The sequence below is a fragment of the Rattus norvegicus genome, chromosome 17 (assembly GCF_021556685.1).
Source record: "Rattus norvegicus strain SHRSP/BbbUtx chromosome 17, alternate assembly SHRSP_T2T, whole genome shotgun sequence".
Classification (NCBI taxonomy): domain Eukaryota; kingdom Metazoa; phylum Chordata; class Mammalia; order Rodentia; family Muridae; genus Rattus; species Rattus norvegicus.
Window position 1 is genome coordinate 59963253 of NC_141550.1, and position 22868 is coordinate 59986120.

Genomic DNA, 22868 nt, shown 5'->3' on the forward strand with positions numbered 1-22868 from the left:
CACAGGGCAACAACAGGATAACTGAAAGGAGTCCAGGTAAGGATCCAACACAGATGGTATCACAGAAACTAGTGACCTCAAACCAGACCAATGACTCAATGCAATGAACATTTTCAAGTGAAGAGATGTGGACAGAGAGATGTACTGTGGAACACACTGCAACATTCTACAGTTTCCATGAGATTGATATATTTCCATGCTTTGTGTGTGTGTGTGTGTGTGTGTGTGTGTGTGTGTGTGTGTGTGTATGCATGTATGGTTGTGTTTATTTTATTGTTCAGGGAAGGTTGTAAGAGTGAAGGGCAGATACAGAGGAGCAGGAGATGAGTGGGACTGGGGTGCATGATGTGAAATTCACAAAGAATCAATAAAAAGTTTAAAAATAACTATAAGTGTGTGTGTGTCAGACAGAGAGAGGGGAGAGAGAGGGAGAGAGAGAGAGAGAGAGAGAGAGAGAGAGAGAGAGAGAGAGAGAGAGAGAGAGAGAGAGGAGCACAGGTCAATGCGTACACATGCATATATGGAGGTCACAGGACATCAGTGTTATACTTGGGCATCTGTCATCTTTTATTCTAGATCGCCTTTTGTTGTCTCGCTGTGTCTGGGATTGCAAACATCTGCCACTGGCTCAGATCCTCTTGCTTGAGATGCCAGTAAGCCTTTTACTAACAGAGCCATCGTCCCAAACCCAGGAGCTAAAAATTCCTTCATGCATTTTAGTTGCTGAGGCAGGAAAATAGGAAAGGAAGGGAAACTCCAGAGATTAATGTATGAAAGGCTAACAGCGTTTGGTCTACCTCAGCTTCGTTCAATGAAGGGAGCATGCTCAGAAGAAACCTGCATAATACAACTTGAGAGAGGAAGGTATTGCGTTAATGATCCACAAAAGATCACTGCAGACCATACCTCAGCTGTCTCTCCTTTCTGGTCCTCTTGGAGCCAAGCCACAGGGGAGGCAGGCAGAGCTGTAGTTCTCCTTCAGTAAAGTAACAGCATCCCTCTCAGGAGCCACATGTCCTTGTACAACTCATTCTGAAAACTGAAAGAGAACAGTGCTCTCCGAAAACTCCATTTGAGAAATAAGAGGCTTCCCATTCAAATAACTTTTCTGTTGTATAGTCAAACACGGTAAATAAACCCCAGACAAAGCTCTCAAAATCAAAGCAGGTCCATCATGAGTAAGTTTTACTAAATTAAACCAGAATTAAAACAGGCAATAAAAATATGCCTGGAAGACAGAAGTTACAAACATGCATTTTACAAAGTTAAAATAGAAACACAGAAGGATAATCTTTAGTTCTTTTCCTCTTTTGTTTTTTAACAAATGTTTGTGTGTGCGTTCATTTTCATGTGGGGGGGGCAGGGGGGAGCCCTGCCTGTATGACGGTTAGTGTTCATTGTCAAAGTGACCGTATCTAGAGTGACCTGGAATGTAGGCTTCTGAGCATGGTGGGGGTTGCCTTCCTTATCTTAACTGAAATGGGAAGACCCACCCACTGTGAAGTGAGAAGAGGGAGATGAGGAGCTAAGTAGCAGCTGAATCATTGCTCTCTCTGAGAAGTGACCAGTCCCTCCCAGGCTTCTGCTGCTGTGACTCCAGGCTATGATGGACTGGAATGCAGAACTGTGATTTATGATCAAGCTTTTCTCCCCTAAGTTGCTTTTGGTCATTTGTCACAGCCAGATGAAGGGGAACTAAGATATCATGTGACTAAATCCCCTGTTCTTCCAGGGAGCCAGTTGGCTGGCACAAGTCTGTTGGTTGGTCCTATTGTCAGAGACAGAACAAAACTGTAATCTGCTGGAATTCAAGCCATCATTCTTATAAAGGAAAAAAATCCACTCTGTGGTTATGTCCTTTATTTTGAATTGATGGTTGATATTAGAAAAAACAGCACTGCACCAGATTAGTCTAAACAATGTCTGCAGGAGATAGTGCTTCGGAGACAGGGGTGGTTACAATGACATTGTCAGGGATGGATAAGGCGATCTAGGGCTTGAGCTAGGAGATGAAGAGATAAGAATACTGTACATACCACACATTCATCTTGAAATTTTCTTGAAATAATGGTCATTCTCTTGCTGTAATCATCACGTGAATATTTATAAGGAAAGACATCTGTTTTCAGACTAATAGAAGTGTTCACAGTGTCATTAAAATGAAAAAGTTTAGTCTTGCTTTGACTTTTTTGGTTTAACTTTGATGATTGTGTGCTGTGCACAGAGCCAGTTGTCTCTGGTGAAGAGAAATGGTGACTGACTACAGCGAGCTTGCTCCCGAGGCAAATGTTTTTTTTTTTTTCATTTTAAACTAACTCAATGGCTGGAAAGAAGTCTATTTTCTGTTCAGATCCTGATGCACTGGTTCTGCTTCGTGTATTTAAGGAAGTTATGACAGAAGTGAAAAAGAAAAGGGAGGTAAGAAGAAGGAAAGAGATGGGGGAAGCAAGTGGAGGAGGAGCAGGTGAGGAAAGAGAGCAGGGGAGGAGGAGGAGGAGGAGGGGGAGGAGGGGGAGGAGGGGGAGGAGGGGAGAGACCACTCACAGTTAATGTAATTACTACTCCGCTGGCATTGGTCCCACCATCTTGGCATTTATTTTCTATTTATGCCATAAGCTTTTTATTCCTCTAGCCCCATTTTTCTGTTTTTCTTGGATAAACGGGTTGTTTGGTATTCTGTTTGGTCTCTTCCATTGACTTTTAAATGGTATCTCCGTGGCTGATCTTAAAATCATAGTAAGTATATTTATATTCCCTCCACCTTTACACACTATTTAATCCCTTCTGAAGAATGTCAGAAGCTTCCTCCTAGAGGCAGACGAGTCATTCAAACTGACCACGACCAGCTTACTGCTTCCACTGCCTGTGCTTTACTTTCTCATGCACCATGGATGTTGGGTTAGTTGTGTACCCACACGTGCAACGGCTTTGGTACTTTCTCCCAATGTCCTTTCTGTTGGCCTGTATTTCTTCCAGCACTGCTGGGATTCCATTTGGCATTACTAACCTATTTTCCATGGTGTGAGTCTAACAGAAGGGTCTTTACCCTCAGGTGAGAAAGCAAGGCACTGGGCATCTATCGGCCTGAGAGCCACAGACGGACGGAACCTGCCATTCTTGAATTCTGAGGACGAACCCTACTTGGTTGGTGAGGGACCATTATTGTTTCACTTGCCAGTGGCTCAGCAGGTAAAACCATTTGCCACATAAGCCTGGCATTCTGAGTTCAGTCCAGGATTCCGTGATGCAACTGGAATTGACTCTGAAAATTATCCTTTGAGTTCCACACATGTTGTGCGCATGTGTGTGTGAGCATGCATACAACAACAAGAAGACGACAACTACAGCAATTAATGAATGTGTGGCCACTTGTGCTCCTTTTCTCTAGAAAACTTCTCAACTTTAGGCACACTTAACCTTTAATTTCCTTGCACTTTATGTATCTATTTCCAAGAGCCTAAATTCTGGATAAAATGGGATTCTAGGTAACTGTATCTCCTTCTTGCTCTGGTGGGGCAGTTGCTGCTTGTTTGGCTATTCTGTTGTTGTTGTTGTTGTCGTTGTTGTTGTTGTTGTTTTTGTTGTTGTTTTTCATCTTTATTAACTTGAGTATTTCTTATTTACATTTCGAATGTTATTCCCTTTCCCGGTTTCCGGACAAACATCCCCTAATCCCTCCCCCTCCCCCTCCCCTTCTTTATGGGTGTTCTCCTCCCCATCCTCCCCCCATTGCCGCCCTCCCCCCACCAGTCTAGTTCACTGGGGGTTCAGTCTTAGCAGGACCCAGGGCTTCCCCTTCCACTGGTGCTCTTACTAGGATATTCATTGCTACCTATGGGGTCAGAGTCCAGAGTCAGTCCATGTATAGTCTTTAGGTAGTGGCTTAGTCCCTGGAAGCTCTGGTTGCTTGGCATTGTTGTACATATGGGGTCTCGAGCCCCTTCAAGCTCTTCCAGTCCTTTCTTTCAGTGGGAGGGTGGGAGGGGGTCCCGTTCTCAGTTCAGTGGTTTGCTGCTAGCATTCGTTGCTTGGCTATTCTTTTCTGTGCTTTTTTTCTTTGCTCTCACTAAATGCTTAGCCGCATCCACTGTCACTGTATCCTGTTTGAATTCTCCTTCAGGAAAGAACTGAGCTGCTGCCAAGTTGGAATCTCAGAAAACTGGAATGCTCACAACGACCATTAGTGTTTCCAGAGGGTTCTCATGACTTATAAAACATTTTTCTGAAGATGATGATAAACTTTAAAAAAAAAACATTCTTTTTACAAACTTGTCAAGCTAAACAGAGGCAAGATTTGATGATTTTAGAAACCCCTCACCCAGATTTCTCCAAATGGCTGTGCAGGCTGAAGCAGAGAGACAGAGTCTGAACGCTTAGAGGAACACACAAATGAGAAAGAGGCAGGAATGCGATTACAAATCTTTTCCTAATCTCAAGGACTAGACAGTCAGAGTATCCAGCCACACAAAGGGCCACTTCAGGTGGCGAAGGGTGTGCCACACAGACCTTCTCCACCGAACCTCAGGGCTGGGGAAAGTTAAATATGCCTCTCCCAGTTGTGTGAACAGAAGTCCAAAGCCTGGAAGGACTTCTTTGTGGCAAAAAATAAAAAGATTTGTCTAATGAAGTGACCCCTCCCCCCACGGAAATTCACTGCCCACAAGACCACATATTTTGGGTGAAAGATTTTTAAGAGAAAAGATTTTGTCCAGTGTGGACAAAAATGGACAGAAAGAGAACAAAAAGTGAAGAAAGTCTCTGTGTTATATGCTGTGTTTTTCTAATTCGTGTATGGCAAGTAATTAAAACATTTAAAAATATTTTAAAAATGTTTGTATGCGTATGTATTGAGGAACAATTGCTGGAGGAGCCATAAGAGACCATGCTAGGGCACTGGGTTCCCTGCGGCTAGAGTGCAGGCTTTTTTGAGCTGCCCCATGCGGGTGATGGGAACCAAGCTCTGATCCTCATTAAGACTGATGTGTGCTGTTGACCACAGAGTTATTTTTCTGGCTCATGTTATGTAATTTCTATGTCACGTATTATATCTAATATCTTGTTGGCTCTTATATATTTCTACATTCTTATACAACTCTTAACCTTAACTCTGTACTATTCTGTTGATTTTGGAAACATTTTGAACTTTCTGGATCTATAAATTTCATTATTCTCACACTTATCCCATCGCTAAGATACAACTCTTCCAAGTTGCTATGGGCTGATTCACAGCACACCCCCCCTTCATTTCATGTGCTGAAACTCTAGTTTCTCTCTCTGACTGAGACTGAGTTGAGGTAAGGCATGTAAAGGGGTAATTAAGGGTCAGGGGGGGCTGTGAGTCTACAGTTCTGATGCAATAGGATTGGTGTTCTTATAAAGAACTAAGACACTGGAGATGTCTCCGCCACGTGAGGGCACACTGAGGTGACTGTACCAGGGAGAGTGCCCCCATTGGAAGCCTTCATGTGTAACTGTGAGAAAATGTAGTTTTGTTGTTTGAGTAATACAATGTTGTTATATGGTACTATGTCCTGAGAGGTTGGGTTCACTAATGCCTAGGTAATTTGTAAGGTTGCCTTCTCTGGATAGTGGGGAAAGCACCACTTTCTACTGTATGTGGACAGAAACTGTAACTCTAATCTGTGGGTGCGTGGGGTGACTCAAGGCCATCCTGGTTGACACAGAGATCTGCCTGCTTCTGCCTCCCAAGTGATGGGATAAGGGAATGTGCCACCACGCCCAGCTTGCTTTGGGGTTTTATTTTCTTGTACTGTGTCTTCAAAAGCCTGTGTTTAACAGTCTTGTTTTTCCCTTGGTAGCCTATCTCAGCAGCAAGAATCTAGAGAAAGTCAAGCCCACAGTGAACATAGAAAACACTCTTTAATAATGACTTTTTATATTCTTCAAAGAAGAACCTTCCAACGTGTTCCTGCATAATTTATAATTTTGTGGGCCGAATGGGAATGTGCTGTGCTTACTGAAGACGACACATTAGACAAGCACTCCTGTTAGCTGTGTCCTCACATTGACAGCAGGCAACCAAGAAATATAGTTTTGCATTCTTAAAAGGTGCACATTGGCACACCCGTGACTGTTTACTGACTTTATGACAGGAGCGACTCTTATGTCACTGCTGAGCGAGAGCTTTTCCTTGGACTTTATTTTGTCTGTGTACTGTTGACCATTTAACTGTTCTTTAAAACACTTGGAAAGAAAACAGGTCACTAAGAATTACAACCGTCCAGCTGCCCAGCAGTAGTAACAAAGCTGATTTCATATTCTAAACACTTAGGACGTGTCAGGCACACTGGGAGGACACTTATTTCTGTAGCTCACTGCAGTGCTTGCCTGCAGTGGTCAACTTGATACAACTTCGAATCACCTGGGAACAGAGTTTTAATGGGGATTATCAGGTTAGCCTGGAGGCCTAGCTGCGAGGGAGGGTCTTGAATGTTCATTTGTAGGAGAAAATATAGATGGCCAGCTTATTTGGCATTCTGTGTTTCTAAATAAGAAGCTTAGCACTCCATGCTCCAAGAGTATTCCCAGATATCAGAACACCGAATTATGAAGTACAAGAGTAGCCAGGAGAAGAGTCTGCATGTGCAATGCTTCCTTTAAGGCGCTCCTTTTGCACTGAGACTCTGGTAGTATGAGTGTTCACTGTCTAACCCGAGGTAGGGTGCTGACCAATCACAGTCGATGGGCTTCTGCTATATAACTCCTTGTTCACATACAATAAAGCAGACCCTGTTTCCTGAAACCGTCTCTGGAGTGGTTTATCTCCATACCCCTTAACAGCCCCCAGACACTGCTCCCTTTTTAGGGGACACCCTAGTGATGATGGCATTAACTGATGTATGACATCCCAGTCTGCTGTGACAGCACTATTCCCTAGACAGAGGATCTTAAACTGTGTGAAAACGGAGGCCTCACTGAGAAGTAGCAAGCGGGCGGCACACATTTATGCCTCATTGCTCTTGACTGAGGATGTAATGTGACTCTTGCCTCAACTTCTCGCAGTGATGGACTGTGACCTGGAATTATTAGCCAAATAAAACCCCTCTCTCCACGTTGCTTCTTGTTAGGATGCTTTGATCACAGCAACATCATGTCTCTGGTTAGCACGTCCATTTCCCAAGAAGAAAGCTGCAAGCATTCAGAGATTCAGAGGTCTAATGGGTATAAATCTTATGGGTACCTAACTCCAGAGTTTCTGCTTTCTCTGAGGCCATTTTCTTGCTGTCCCACTGTCACCATGTTGCCCCTGATGGCCTGAAATTCAGAGATCTACATGCATGTGCCCTCCCAGCATTGAGATTAAAGACATGCACCACTATGACTGTTTTTAATGTTTTAACATACTATTTTTCAAAAGAATGCATTGATATTATCTAGATGACTCCCTCTAAATGGCACGGATTCTTCTGCCAGCTTTATACAGCCAATGTGCTCCATCTATGGTCTTGAGCTATCTCTCTGCTTATGCCCATTGGGAAGGCTTGACAAGCTCTAGGGGCCATGGCTTCAGGACACTGGGCCAAGAAGGGCTGCTGTATGCTGACAGCAGCCAAGTCTGGAGGAGAAAGAGCCCAGTTAGTGAGCTCAAAACATGAAGCTTTGTGAGTAATGTGATTGTTGTTATGGCTTAAGGATACCAGCCCTCATCTTGCTCCTCTACATACAGCCATGGTCAACGACAAATGCAAGGGCCAGCAAGCTGTGCAAACTATGCCCACTGAACTTTATTACAGGGGATACAGCCTAGCTCCTGTCTTCTTCCCACACTGTGAAGCCCCTGCACTTGGGAGGTGTAAGTGAGCAGCATCCTCAGGCTGTAGACCAAGCCACCTCCCTGAGCCCTGACAAGACTGGCTCTGGCTAAACTTATGTCCCAGCTACTGAATAAAGGCTGAATATAGCTTTTCCATAGAGGCCAGCCCAGCCACAGGGCAAAGGAACTCCCAGGAACACCCTGTCCCCTGCCTTCTCCTGCCATCTCCCAAGGCACTTGCCTTTGATCTCAGCACAAAGAATTTAGGCCCATTATAAATCCGTTTATCCTCTAATGACAAGAATACAGACAAAAGTAATTACAGATGAACATCAAATGGCCCTGCCCAGCTCCCTAGCAAAACTCAAAAAGGGTCAGGGTGAGTCAGCCAGCTCCAGAAGCAAAAGTTGGCTGCAGGCATCTAGGATGCTAGTTCCTTAGGTCCTGCAGTTGAAGCACAATACTTCTGTTTAGACCTTCCCCAGCACTTCCAGGCCCTTCACCGATTTCAAGTCTCCCCTTTAGCCATTTCTAAGAGTTCCACAGACTGCTTGCTCTCATTTCAGATACTCCATGGGCTCCAGACTTCTGTTGTCTCCTTCTTTGAATATACCCCAATACAACCCCTTTATTATCTTAGTGAGGATTTCCCTCTTAAAAACACCTGAGAGTCTAATTGTTGTTACTTATGAGATTACAAACATTAATGGATATGTGTATCTTTCCTCGATGTCAGAATTAATTCAACAACAAGGAACTTAAAAGTTGCGTTAATTTTATTGGCAACAATTTGCCAAGTAGTCTCAATTTCCCTTGATCACCAGCTAAAGCACATAGTTTCGTTTATTCCAATGAGCTGGTAATATTAACCCTTAGATCACACGATACACATCTCTCATTAAAGCTATCATCTATCCATCTCTCTCTACATGTGTCTATACATAAGTTACAGAATCACGATGAAAAGTTAAAGAGATTGCAACAGGAGCTCAGAGGTCAGATAATAAACTTTGTGGGGGAGGGAAAGGTCTTTTGGAAGCCTCACATACAAACGCATGTACATATAAGTAAAATGTAACAAAATATTAAATGGCCAACAAGATGACTCAGCTGGTAAAGGCACCTGATGCCATGTCTAATGATCTTTGCTCAATTCCTGCTACCCACATGGTAGAAAGAGAGAATTTACTCCAGTAAGTTGTCTCTTGACCACTGAGTGAGCCATGGAACACATAGATAGGTGGATGGATGGATAGATAGATAGATAGATAGATAGATAGATAGATAGATAGATAGAAAGAAGATAGATAGATAGATAGATAGTAGATGATGATTAGATTTTTAGATAAATGATAGATAGATAGTCAAATAGATGATAGATAGATGGTAGGTAGTCAGATAGATGATAGGTAGACCGACAGGCAGATAGATGATAGATGGATAGATAAATTTTTAAAGCAGCTAGAATGTCTTTAAAAGAAAGTGGAGCCTCGGATCTGTGTGGAGCTGCCCAGATGACACGCAGGACCTTAGAGCAAACAGAGGCCCCATGCACAACTGTGGAGGGCACAGAGACCCTATGCACAATGGCGTCCAGATGAACAAGATGATGGATTGATACAGTTCGAGTAGGCCACGTCAATGTAGGGGCCAAGTAAAGCTTAAGTCCATGAGATAGTTGTATGTCCTTGACTCCCCACCCTCTACCCTAGTGGTCAGATGAAAGGTTTCTGGTACCATCATAATATCAGGTGTCTTTCTCTTTATGTCCAGATGATGGCGTTTCATCCTTCACTTTGATGTGTTTGGTAAGTTTGGTGCCTGTTCCTTTCTGACACCATTTTCATATGCCCATAGGTTCAGATTGGTTTCTGTTTACTTTGATGGTCTTATAGGGCAGGGTCCTTTGGACATTTAGGAATGAGTTAGTTATCAACGTATGCCTCTCAAGTAGTGTCTACATGCCCACCAATGAACACTACCTCCGTTTGCATTCAAATGCTGCATGGAGAAGGCAGTCTCTTGGGGCAAAGCATAGCCTTACCTTGGCATTGATGCCAGGCTCCAAGCTGTGAATCAAAACATAACCTCCATGTTGGCTGATGGGGGAAGGCAGTACCTAGCAAAATACTTCAAACTGTTTGAGTGGATGGAAGCATAAAAATTCATGTCGTAGAAAACCCAGAGCAGTGGATTGCTCAGACAGGGGCTGTCTGTCAGTGTTTGTCTGCAGGCATGCTACTGAACTGAAGTGCTTGCACACTCTTGGTGCAAAGACTGTTTTATAATTTGGACCTGTACGCTTGCTGGCTCAATGACTTTTTACCTGTAAGATTCAAAGATGTATTGAAACCAAGATTTCTTTCAAAACGGCCCAAATTTATCATTTCCACAATTCTCCAGCTACTAGTTGGTTTTGTTTTGTTTTGTTTTGGTTTTGTTTTTGTTGTTGTTGTTGTTGTTGTTGCTGCTGCTGCTGCTGCTGCTGCTACTGCTGTTGCTAGGATAAAGCAAGTTCCCATGGATCCTCAGTTCATTGCCTGGAAACCTGAACTGAGGTGAAGAGCACAGGCACCAACTTCATTGCTCAGGGCAAGCCTCCAGCCACACCCACCCGAGTGGAGCCTGCTGGTCGCCAGAAGTCACATTATGCACTTAGCATCCTCATTAATTTTCTCCCCCAGAAGGGCCTCTGATGAATGTGAGGGCTGTGGGAGAAACCATCTCAGCCCTCCCTGATAAAAGGTTCTGTGTTCAGTTTTCTAAAAGTGTCCGTAGAGATTGCCCAGCGTCCTGCCTCTTCCCAAGATGGAACTGAGCCTACAAGGCCTTCAGAGAAGAATCCAGTCCTTTTGGTATGGCGGCTTCCCGAAGTTTGGAAAGAGAGGCTCTGGGGACATTTTGGGGAGTTGGAACTTTTGAGAGGCTGGCCATATCGTTGGAGTCTTCGTTATATATTACAGGCTGAAAAACTCTGCAAGCCAACATCTGCTTAGCTTCTGGTTTGGCCTCCCTCCTGAGATTTTCACACAAGCTCCTATGTGTCCTGATGAGCCCAAACCACAATGTCCTTTTAGTTTTCTGTGATGACCCAGGGGTTACCTACTTCAGCAATCTCTGGGCTCCACCCACAGAAACCACACTGACAGAGGGCATCAGCTCTGCATCCGGGGCACAGATCTCGGGCTTTCCCCAGTGGAGTGGGCTGGTTTTGAGTAGCCCAACAGTTGGGATTACAAGACTTTGCAGCAGTGGCTTTTATGAAGTCTTAGGGACTGTGGAGTATTTGTGCCTGCCTTACAGCTTTAACTGTTCTTCTGTCATGAGCTGAAGAGGCTGCGAATGTGTCCAGAGTGTTGAAACAATGCTTCCTATGTGAGGCCTTTGGAAAGGAGGACTCTGAATCATAAACAAACTGACTTCCTGTGTTCTGAGATCCTGCTGTGTCCTGTGTCTCCACCAGTGACACAGCCACTCCAATGTCCAGGGCATTGGCTGTTGTTTTCAACCATGGCTTAGACATTTGCGAGTGGCACCTTGGGCTTCTGCTTACAGCACAGCAGAAGCCACCTGCACTCGTTGACAGTGTTCATCTGCTTCACGCCATTGGCTGCTAGCGACACTTCAAATGGCAGATGACCTCCATAGCTAAATAGTGGGGCTCTGGACAGAGAGGAGGGGTCTAGAATCCCTGGACTTTCCCAAACATCTCAATACATCCCTCACATCACAGACCCTGAAAATACTTGGTTTTGGTTTTGATCCACCAGCCACGTGGGTAATTGTATTTCGGGTGCTGTGGTATAACAGTTCTGGGCATCAAGAGCAACATAGACTCTAGACAGACTGGAGTAACTGGACTCCTGAGCCTCCAGGCTTCAGGGTACCTCAGTAACAGTCTGTAATACTATGCTGAGTAAGAGTTGTTAGGTAGCTACAGCAAGAAGCTCTGGAGAGGCCAGAAGCTGGGAGCTTCTTTAGCCTAACTGATATGTGAAAGAACAAGCATGCTGTGTTCAGCTTCCAGCCCTAATGCGATCTTGGGGCTTGGCAAGCAATTTTCTGAGTGAAAAATTGGAGTTACTAGAAGGGTTATAATGAGGTGTAGAGTGCTTTGTTTTTAAGAATCCCAGATACTATGAAGAAGAGAGAAGTGGGAAAATAATGGTGGTGGAGGTGATGGTGATGGTGGTGGTGGTGGTGGTAGTGGTGGTGGTGATGGTGGTGGTGGTGGTGGTGGAGGTGGTGGTGGTGGTGGAGGAGGAGGTGGTTAACTGAGAAATGGCAAAAGGTGACAGTATAGACAGAGAAGGAGAAAGGATGGATAAATAACTCTAAGGATGTTTAAAAAGATTGTAGAGAAATATTTTACATTTTCTTTTTTTTTTTTTTTTTTGGTTCTTTTTTCGGAGCTGGGGACCGAACCCAGGGCCTCGCGCTTCCTAGGTAAGCGCTCTACCACTGAGCTAAATCCCCAGCCCTTACATTTTCTTTTAAAAGCACATATAATATTTAAACATATGTAAATATATACATAAATAATTTAAACAAAGTTACAGCACCTGGGGTGACAATTCTCTCCTCAAGAGCCACAGGCTGTCTGACAAAATCTCTGCCAGGCCTGGAAAACTCCCCTTAAGTGGATGGTGGGAATGAATGAAAAGGCTCCCAGGACATTAAAGGTAACTGGCACAACCTTGCTTGAACTCCTAGAACTTAAAGGTAAGACCCTATTGCTAAAGTCACCATACTCTTCAGACATAGGGCTTAAAGGAATCGAGCTGGAGCTGAACTGAAAGCCAAGTCTCTTAGGACTGGCTCTCGTGGTATCTGAAAGTGTTATGCAAGCTACCAAGGGAGAAAAACAATCCACAGTCCAAGCCAGCTGCAAAGCCTATAAACCAGAATAAGGACTGGCATGGCAAGACATCCCCATGGGGTAGCAGTGGCACTTATATCCTGGCCATGCTCAATAGGAGGGAATTCATGCCTGGAACTCTAAACCTAGCCATCTACTTGTAGCTGGTGAAGTCATGGACCCTAGAGAAGAACCTACTACTGTTACTTTGGTAAACTAGTAAAATTACTAAATACTAAATACTCACCCTTATCTCCACAGATGCATGTACTTCCCACACTTCATCAAAGAAGCTTCTTTTTGTAGTAGATAAAGACCATTTCAGAAATCTACAACTGGTCAAAATGCACAAAACTGATCGCTGGATATCCAACTCTTCTGATACATTTACGACACAATCCTTACACATCAGGCTAGTGGAACATCATAGATGGGAGATCAGAAGGACCATAAGACCCAGAGGACTAAGACATCTGCTTTAGGAAAGTAATATGGAAAATATAGCCATGAAATCTCAGAAATATGATTGTCTAACTGAGATCTACACAATGATAGTTGACAGGCCAACATTAGTAGGGGAAATCTCACAAGGTTCCCCTAGAACAACGCTTCTCAAACTTCCTAATGCTGTGAGTCTTTAATATGCTTCCTCATGTTGCAGTGATCCCCAACCATTTTTTTTGGCTACTTCACAACTATAGTTCTGCTATTTTGCTACTACTGTGAATCATAGTGTAAATATTTGATATTCAGGAAATCTGATAGGCAACCCCAAGGGGGTCGTGACTCAAACCTGAGAACCACTAAGATGAAGAACAATTAATGGCTGCGGAGAGAGACACTGCCTTCCCCAGAGTCTCTCCAGGCCCCTGATGGGATATCCAATTCCAAGTGGTCAGCACAGGGGCTGGGGATTTAGCTCAGTGGTAGAGCGCTTGCCTAGGAAGCGCAAGGCCCTGGGTTCAGTCCCCAGCTCCGAAAAAAAGAACCAAAAAAAAAAAAAGTGGTCAGCACTAAAGACATATACATTTCAGCTGGTTATATATATATATATATATATATATATATATATATATATATTTATATATATTTGTGTGTGTGTGCACGTGTGTGTATACAGGTGTGTGTGTGTATAAAACAATATTAAAACAGAGGTTATGGATTTGAGAGGGAGTGAGAAAGACAGTAAGAATTGGAGGTAAGATTAGGGGCAAGAGTGATGTAGACACAATATTTGTGTGCAAAATAATCAAAATTTTTTAATTAAAACAAATAACCCCAGAAGTATGAGAATTGGGAGAGTGTGACTGGAAAATTACCTACACTATTTCTATTCCAGTATCTCCTCCCTGACCTCTCTTATGGTTGAGTAGAATTTGTTTTGAGTTGGAGATTTTTTAACTTCCCAAGGCTAACCACAGAGCAACAGAAACTTCCAGAGCTGCCAACCTCAAAGAATGCCTGCTCTAACAATCTAAGGTCTGGGGACTCAATGGTCCTAATACTAACCCTATAGCTTAAAAATCTCACTGAGGGAGAGGAAGCCATATCTTGTGGCTGTGGTGAGGTGTACCAGAACTAGTGTCCTGTAAAAACTGCAGGTCAGGCAAACTGGAGGCAGACAGCAGCAGGCTAAAAGAATTGTTCAGGAAAAAGGGAGTTTGATTAGATACTATCTATCACTGTGTCCAGGTGTAAGAATGGTAGCAATGGAGGCCTTCCTAGGCCCACACTCTCCACCTCTACAGATCCCTAGACCTGCTAAAGTAGTTAGAATATCCCAGTTGGTTTGGGATATTCAGAAAGAGAAATGTGACCATGGTATGTTGGTCCAGAGAATTTTGTTCTGGATTGACCGGAAGCTGAGAAAGTCTGTAAACTTTCCCCCTCAATGCTTGCACCTCCAGCTCATTAACTTATCTTCTTGCTAACCTAAAAATAGCAACTGTTTACTCAATGCCTAAAACTTTACAACTTTGTCTCTCAAGGGCCAAGATGTCACTGCCATGTTATTTGTGATTCATAAAGCCAGTTTATGAAAAAAACTAGACCCAGAAAGCCCTTTTCCATGTAAAAATATAGAGCATCCGATTTATTGGCTTAAAAATCTTTAATGTTTTGAAGTTAGATAGCTACAATCTGCTTGTGAAAAGTGCTGTCAAAAGGGCTGTGCCATTGGGATATTGTATAATCATAAGCACATAAGAAAATTTCAGTCAGGAAAGGAAACCTGGTTGACCTTTCACACTTGATCTTAGCCAAAAGGCCGAGAAGCGATGGTTGATCTTTCAAAGGGAGCAGATACAACTGTGATATGGTGATGGGCTAGTTATGAAAGTCAGATCATGCATTCTTTCTACTATTGTAATTTTGCTCAGATTCAAGTTTCAAAGCCAGAACCACAGGACTTTGAGATGAGCCTATCTGATCACCAAAGGGAAGATTCAGACTCAAAGGAAAGGGTTCTAGACAAAGATGGCTGGTGGAAAGCCTTGCCTAAGTGAAATAACACACTGTGGAATAAAGCAAATTTGGGCTGCTTGTGGCTCCTGCCAACCAAGGTATCTAACTTTCAGTTTTATCATCCATAAAATGGGCCCTTTGTTCTACCTACTGGATAGGAATATTGAGGAGATTAAGGAGCACTTGGTAAATGTTCATTAAGAGTTCTTTATTCTTTTTTCTAAATTTTGTAATTATATTTATGTACAGAAAGCTTAGTGTACATTTAACCCAGTTTAGTGGGAAGTTCTTTAGCCTTTGCCTCCTCCAGCTTGGCAGTGCGAGCCACAGACTTGGGACCCAGAATGTCGCCTCCCCAGTGGTGGCGGATCTCTTCATATGTTATTATAATTGGTCCTTATGTCTTCTACCAGCTTAGCCAGAGCACCTTTGTCTTCCACTAAACTGTGTGAAGGCATAGCTTCCTGTGGACCAGGCGCCCCAGCCTGGCCCTTCCCTTGACGATGCAGTAGGGCAACCCAATCTATCCACACAGGGCAGGCAGGAAGACCACCAGCTCAATGGTGTCTACATCATGGGCAATCACCACCAGCTGAGCCTTCTTGTTCTCCACCAAGGTGGTGACTGTATTGACTCATGCACTGAGGACAAGTGATCCCTTAGTTGGGACGTCCCCTTTGCCAGGAGCTTTCTTCTCAGCATGGGCCAGTAGCCTTTGCTCCTTCTCCTTCTTTGTCTCTGTCCTATACTTGTGGGCAAGCTTAAGCAGATGGGTAGCTGTTTGCTGGTCCAGGGCCTGGGTAAACTGCTTAATGCCCGAAGGGTACCTTGAGCTCCTTATAGGGGATGGCTCTTTGCTGCTGCAGCCTGATGTAGCGGGGCCATTTGACCAAGCGTGTGAGATCTCTTTTGAGCTGGATGTCCTGCTCAGTGCTGAAGTTCTTGGGCCTTTTCTCAAACAAAGGATTGACCACCTTTTTTGCCTCCTGTTTCTTGACTACAGCAGGGACTGGGGCCACCTTCTCCCTTCTTTCCTTTAGGCATCTTGCTCATCGGGAAGAGAGAGAAAGAAAAGAGAGTTCTTTATTCTTCTTACTTATCCATATAATGATGGATTTGTATGAGGATTTTAATCTCTGAGGCTGCAATCACCAAGAATCTTCCCATTTTTAAACACAACAACAGTTCTTGTGCAGTAAGAGTGCGCGTTTCTTTGTCTCCAGTTCCTGGGACACACAGCCTGTACCAGAACCACACTAAGGCCGACCATTACTGTTTCTTCATGATGTTTGGCCACAGTAGAGCCTTGAAGAGTGTCTCTGGACACTCAGAATAGAAGAAGCCCAAGGTCTTCAGGAATGGGAGATGGCTATACTGGGACATTCTTATTGAGATATTCAAGACCCCAGACTAGAAAGGGGGAAGTCAGGCCATACCTTCGCAGGGAGCACCTCAAGCCCTCACCTGACGAGCATGGTGTGGAGAGCAGTGGGAAGGAGGAGAGCGGATTTGGGCGTCTCACAGGCACTCAGGTCTGACTAGACAAGGGTGTCCCATGGAGGAAGTCCTGAGAAATCATTGCCTGTGTTTGCAGTCCACTGTGACAGAAAGATGAAAGGTACCTGTGGTAGCCACTCTTGATTGCCAACTATACTACATCTGGAATTAACTAGAACTCAAATGGCTGGGCACAACTCTGAGGGATTTTTTTTCTTAATTAAACACTTTGAAGTGGAAAGGCCCACTTCTAATCTGGATCTCTGAGGTGGGAAAATACACCTTTACTCTGGGCCACACCTTCTGCTTGCAGGCTATATGAAGGCCATGAAAGAAGGAAGCTTGATTTCTCTTTCCTGCTTGCTCTCGAAAGTCCACCCCTTTAAAGGCATTACAGCCTACTTGCTTATGATTTTGACATATGCTGAAGACCAACTGAGTGAGACATTCTGCCGAACAACTACAAGATTCTTGAACCTTCCATTGACAGACAGTCACTGTTAGGCTAGCTGAGCCTTAGTTCCCTTAGTATGCTGGCCTGAGTTTCCTCAGTTCCCTGACCCCAGGGCCTTCAGTACCCTCTCCCCAGTTCCCTCCAGTATTCTGACCCAAATTCAGTACCCTGACCCCAGTTCCCTCAGTACTCTGAGCCTGGTTCTCCCTGTTCTGTGCACCATGGACACAGAGGTTCTCGGTGGGTTGCAATAACCCACTGGCAAACCTTTGTCTCCAAAAATATTTACATTATGATTCATAACAGTAGCAAAGTTACAGTTAGGAATTAGCAATGAAAATAATTTTGTGATTGAGGGTTAAAACAACGTGAGGAACTGAAATAAAGGGTGGCATTAAGAAGCTTGAGAACCAGTGGGATAAAGAATGAAAGCAAAGTTAGGCACTCGTGTTCAATATCCCCCACCCTGAAGCAGAAAACACTGCTCATGTTAGCTGCGACTGAGTTTTCTCAACTGTGAAAGGAGCGTATCACAGTGTGTCCTCGTAACGTGGCCCTACTGCATGCATTGTCTTAGGTTAACTGAGTGTATTCCTTTGGCCTAAAAGAACCAACCCAGAGGAAGAAAGAATTACGAATTATGGTTCATGGTTTCATAACCCATCACTATGGAGAAGGGATGGCGAAGGCCAGATGGCATGAGTGTGTGGCTGAGATTTCTTCGTGTTCTAACAGATTATTAGGGAAAGAGCAATTGGGAGAGCACGGACTTGATCAACTTCTATTAGCCGCGCCCCCCTCCTAACGGCTTCATGGCCTCTTAAAACTATACAACTAGCTGGGGATCAGGCATTTAAAACATGTGGCCATGGAGAGCATTTCAAATTCGAGCCACAGCAACGAGTTAATGACTATGAGTATGTTATTATGTGTAGTGTGCTTAGGCAGTACCTAGCACACAGTTAATTAGGGTAGTATCATTTTTACAGTATCAGATCTCAAACTTAAATGAAGGTATTTTTTTCCACATAAAGGAAAAGGAAGCATTAGATTCTTAGTAGTCACTTAGAAATTGGATTTATTCCTTTCTCTGCCCTAAGTCATAGTCTTGGAACTCCACCTACAAAAGAAAGTAACTAGTTGTTGTTAAGGATAGACCTAGAGTACAGGGGGCTCTGAAGCTCCCTGATGTATAATAGCACAACTTGAACTCTCCAGTAAATTCAGGGGAACTGGATCATTCCATCCACAGACAAGCAAGAAAGGAGAAAGGCTTTTGTGGAGCACTTGATCTGGGCTGTGAAGGCCTGTGCTCGCAACAGCTGCTGGCTCAGTTCTCAGCAGCCTGGCAAAATAAAGTTCAGCCTGAGGTCAAACTCTATTGAAGCTGGCAATGCAACGTAGGCTGCTGTAGCTTGTGATAACCCCAGTGTTTCCTTGGACTTCACTGCTATCCTGCTATCCAAGCTGGCACTGTGCCCTTAGAAGTTGACTCAACATCAGAACCACAAAGCGAAACAAATGAGCACTAGGTAAAGAGACAGCGGCCTTCACTACAGGATGGACCAGCTCCACGGCAGGGGGCCAGGTCCTCACAGTCATGCTTGCCTACAGCTGTGCAGAGGTACCTCGGTGGCTAGACGCATCTTGTTCTCACTTTACGCACTGCCAGGAGCCAGGGTCATGTTATCGCTTAGGGATTGGTTATTGTAGTGATTAATATTAGTGATGAAGAGAAGCACAGAAATCTGCTGCTGAGCACCTTCCTCCGTAGAGCGTCACGGAATGAACACCACGAGAAGAATCTGGTAACACAGAATCCAAACTCAACCAAAAACTATTTTCAGAAAGGAGTCTGAAGAAACAAAACAAAAGCAGCTGGTGTTTTACAGGGAAAACTTAGAAGAAAAACAGTCTTGATGCTGGCTAGTCTAGTATTAGCTTGAAATGAGCAAGAGTCAACTTTGAAGAAGGTACTTCAATTGAGAAAATGCCTCCTGTGGCAAACCTGTGGAGATTTTTTTGGGGGAGTGACGAGGGAAGGCTCAGTTCCCTGTAGGAGAGTCCATCTCTGGCCTGGTGGTACTGGGTGCTATAAGAAAGCAAGATGGGCAAGCCCTTATGGAAAAATCCAGTAATTAGCATGTCTTATGGCCTTTGCTTTGGTTCCTGCCTCAGGTTCCAGCCTTGAGCGTGTGCCCTGACTCCCTGATGAACTGTAACTGGACATGTAAGTGAAATAAACCCTTTCTTCTCCAAGTTGCTTTTGGTCATGTGCTTTATCATAGCAATCAAGTCCCTAACTGAAATAATACCTTTTGATCCCCAGTGAAAAAAAAATTAAGAAAGAGCTGGCCCTTTAATAAAAAAAAAAAACAGATGATTTCTTTTATTGATACCTATAATGAGCAATTACATAGATTTTTTTTAAAAGTCCTTTACTTGGGGCGATATGATCATTCAATGAAATTTAAGTAGTCCAGAGGCCCAAGCCAAAGCAGAGAGAATAAAATGAAATGTGTACTTACTTAAGGGTCTGTGTTGTGTATTCATGCCTCTGACTTACGGAAGGTGAGGACACCACAAATTTCTGTGGATGACTTGTGACTCATCTTCTATTTGATTTTAAACGTAGGCATTACTAGAGAACAGAGGACACAAAGGATGCCAACTGCTGTCTCCTTTTCAGAATAGTCTCATCCGACATGGTCTCTGCTCTAGGTTTCGTCCTATCTATCTGTAGAACCGGTGATCTGGGACGACACGAGTCCGCATTCTCATGCCACTGTGTGCCAAAAAATGCCTGGAAGGACGGAAAGGATGCTCAATGGTTAGCGTGAGCACAAACTGTTAACGATTTGCCCTGCGTTTTTGTTTCTTTATTTGTTTTAAACAATTATATCATCTCTTCAATATTTGTACAAGGCTGAGTGAAGCCCTTACTCATGGAGCATTAAAAATTCATGAAGCACTATCATTTAATCATATTTTTATGAACGAATCTGTCCTTTATGAGCGAATTGTGCCAATTGTGTCAATTGTATCCATTCAGCATTAGCCTCATTCTTGGAGATGCTAGGAGTTGATGTGTAGTCCTTGGAGCACAAGATTAGTGTAAAAGCTCTTGGAAGCCCTATGTTTTTGTTCTACTTCAAGAATCACGATCAATTGGATTAAACTTTTAATAGCTGACTGGGGCAGGTGCCTTCCAGACACACTCATACTAACACATCTTCAATCCAACTTCTGCTTCTGATTGCAACTAAACTCTTTGTGGAGATCAAGTGTCAGGATGCTACAAACAAGAATGCAACACGATTCTACAATCCCAGCCCTTGGTATCTTGTTCTGATTATCAGGCTAGTCTTAAACTTGCCATTCTCCTGCCCTAGCTCCCCAAATCTGAATATTACGGAATACTCCCATTATATTTATAAAACTCAATCTAAATTTGTTGAAAAGTCTTCTGTCTAGCATCTTTTCTTCTTGAACTGTGCCTTCAAGCTTGGCAAGCTCCGTAAGGTGCATCTTGAACTGAGCATTCTTGGAAATATATCCAGGTTAGAAGTGCTTTCTTTTTTATTTATTTATTTATTTTTTTTTTGGTTCTTTTTTTCGGAGCTGGGGACCGAACCCAGCGCCTTACGCTTCCTAGGCAAGCGCTCTACCACTGAGCTAAATCCCCAACCCCTAGAAGTGCTTTCTTACATCAACACAGATAGGCTCCCTAAACAGAATCTCCATGCTTACTTTAAGGAGAACACTGCTTGAAATTCTTTTTTCGGTGACCTCATCGCTCTCCTTACCTGTTGCAAGCCACAGTCTTCTCCACTGATTTGCTGTTTGACTATAACTGTGTGAGCTTTACACTCACCATAGTCTAAAACCAAAAACCAAGGGAATTGAGTTGCATGACTTGTTACAACAGCATGGAAGGCACATCAAAGGAAAGCTAGTTCCTTTTGGTCAAAAGACTGGAATCTACTTCTGTGAGGAGACATGTCGTTGTCTCTCTCTCTGAAAAGTTAATCTAGTTGGGCCTGTCAACTACCTGGCCAAGGGACCACAAATAAGAAAGGTTGATTCTTCTAACGCCGTGCTGAGGAGATGGAACAAATAATTATCGCTTAAATGAAACAATTTACAGCTTTCATAGTCTGGGGGCTAATCTTAATCTCTAGCAAAATTGTCCTCAAGAACTTTCTAAGTCTGTTCTTAAATTATTCGATTAATAAGACGAGGGACCCTGTAAGGGAACCTCAACTTCCCTAGTAACATGTGGTACCACAGATGAGACTCCCCCAAAGTGTCAGTAACTCGCTAGACAGAAAAGACACTGTCAATTATGGGTAAAGTCTTGTAATTAAGAACGAAGTTCTCTGAGTTCAGTGCAGTATGGAGACTCCCTTCATTGGCAAGGCGTCTCCTCTGACCTAGCCTGGGGAATTCTAAGGCCCCACACATGCCTCTACCTGAGGAATGTCAAGTAGCCTTAGTTAGAGTACAGGAACAAGTTTCTCCTGATAAGAACCTGCTGGGATAGCCTCTGAGATTCCTGAAAGGCTTCCACATGCTAATGAGGCATTTTGGCACCCTAAGCCCTGAGGCAATGATCTTGGCTCACTCTGGATGTTCCTACCCTCAGTCCACTAAAATTTTATAAGCCTTAAATTACCCAAAGTAAAGCTGATCTGACTCCCTGCAGCTGGTCCCAAGGTGAATTATTCACTGAACTTAGTCATGGGACTTCTGAACCACCACCACCACCACCACCACCACCACCACCACCACCACCACCACCACCACCCTGTTCATTGTGTCTGCTCCCATTGCTCTCATGGATGGTATTAGCTGATGATCCACAAGAGCAGGGAGAACCACAGCCAACGAGTGTAAACGATTCACAACCTGATTTCTCACTATTCTCACTTCCTTCATTTGAATTGCTTACTTTCATGCATGGCCATCTAGCAATAAAACAAGAACGTCTCTCCACGTGCTAACATAATGCACTCTAATGCACTCGTGATTTTGAGCCTTGAGTAGTCTTTAAAGTAGCTCAATTATTGCCTGAAATAAGGTCCACTGTTAATTTTGACAGGTTGAAATCAGTATTCTTTCCAGGCATATTTCAAATGCCACCACTTCAACACTTTCCATTGCTAGAGGTGCATTCTGTAGTCAAAGGCTCCAGAGAGCCGGGTCATGGCTGGGAATGAGATCTTGGCAAGGAGCCAGCAGTGCCCCACCCTGAGAACACCAGGGCTGGCTTTGGCTACTGGCTGGGTCTTGGGATGCCTCGGGGATGTCACAGTTCCCTCTGGACCACATCAAACTGCCTGAGACTGCTCTGCAGCCTAATACTCTTGCTCCTTTGGGAGTTACGATAAGAACTCTTGGGGAATTGTTTCCCACTACTTTACTCTGATAGTCCTAACCCTTCATGGACAGAGCTATGTCTGGCTTTATTACTGAGTGGGTGAAAATAGATAGGTTAATGCATAGCCCAGATCTTTCCCTTTCAAGTAGAGCTGTCTGAAGAGAGTAGGCATTGCACACTGTCCCTGTGGGTGTCTCACAAGAGTAGGTTGCCAAATATGGAGGTCCATGATGGTTAGCATTGCCTAGGATGGGGAAGATTAAATTCTCAGGGCCTGTTGTTCAGTATTTACAAGCCAACTCTCATATAGGTAAAAAGCACCTTCTCTAATATTATATTAATTCTTAGCTTAATATTACCTTCTCTGACTCAGTCCTTTGAGTCAGAACCTAGTGGTTAGACTATAGAATCCCAGCTGCAGTCTCTTGGTCTCCACCCTCCA

General features: G+C 43.7%; 1 long non-coding RNA gene and 1 pseudogene across 1 annotated transcript; one reads left to right on the forward strand and one right to left on the reverse strand.

The window, feature by feature from the left end:
• The first annotated feature begins 1948 nt into the window (after positions 1-1948).
• LOC148000213 (uncharacterized) lies at positions 1949-4824 on the forward strand. The gene is made up of 3 exons (XR_015642032.1): positions 1949-2418; positions 3053-3189; positions 4121-4824. It is a non-coding gene; the product is annotated as an uncharacterized LOC148000213 (long non-coding RNA).
• Positions 4825-14759: 9935 nt separating this feature from the next.
• Positions 14760-14910, reverse strand: LOC120098025 (U2 spliceosomal RNA; annotated as a pseudogene).
• Between the last annotated feature and the right edge of the window lie 7958 nt (positions 14911-22868).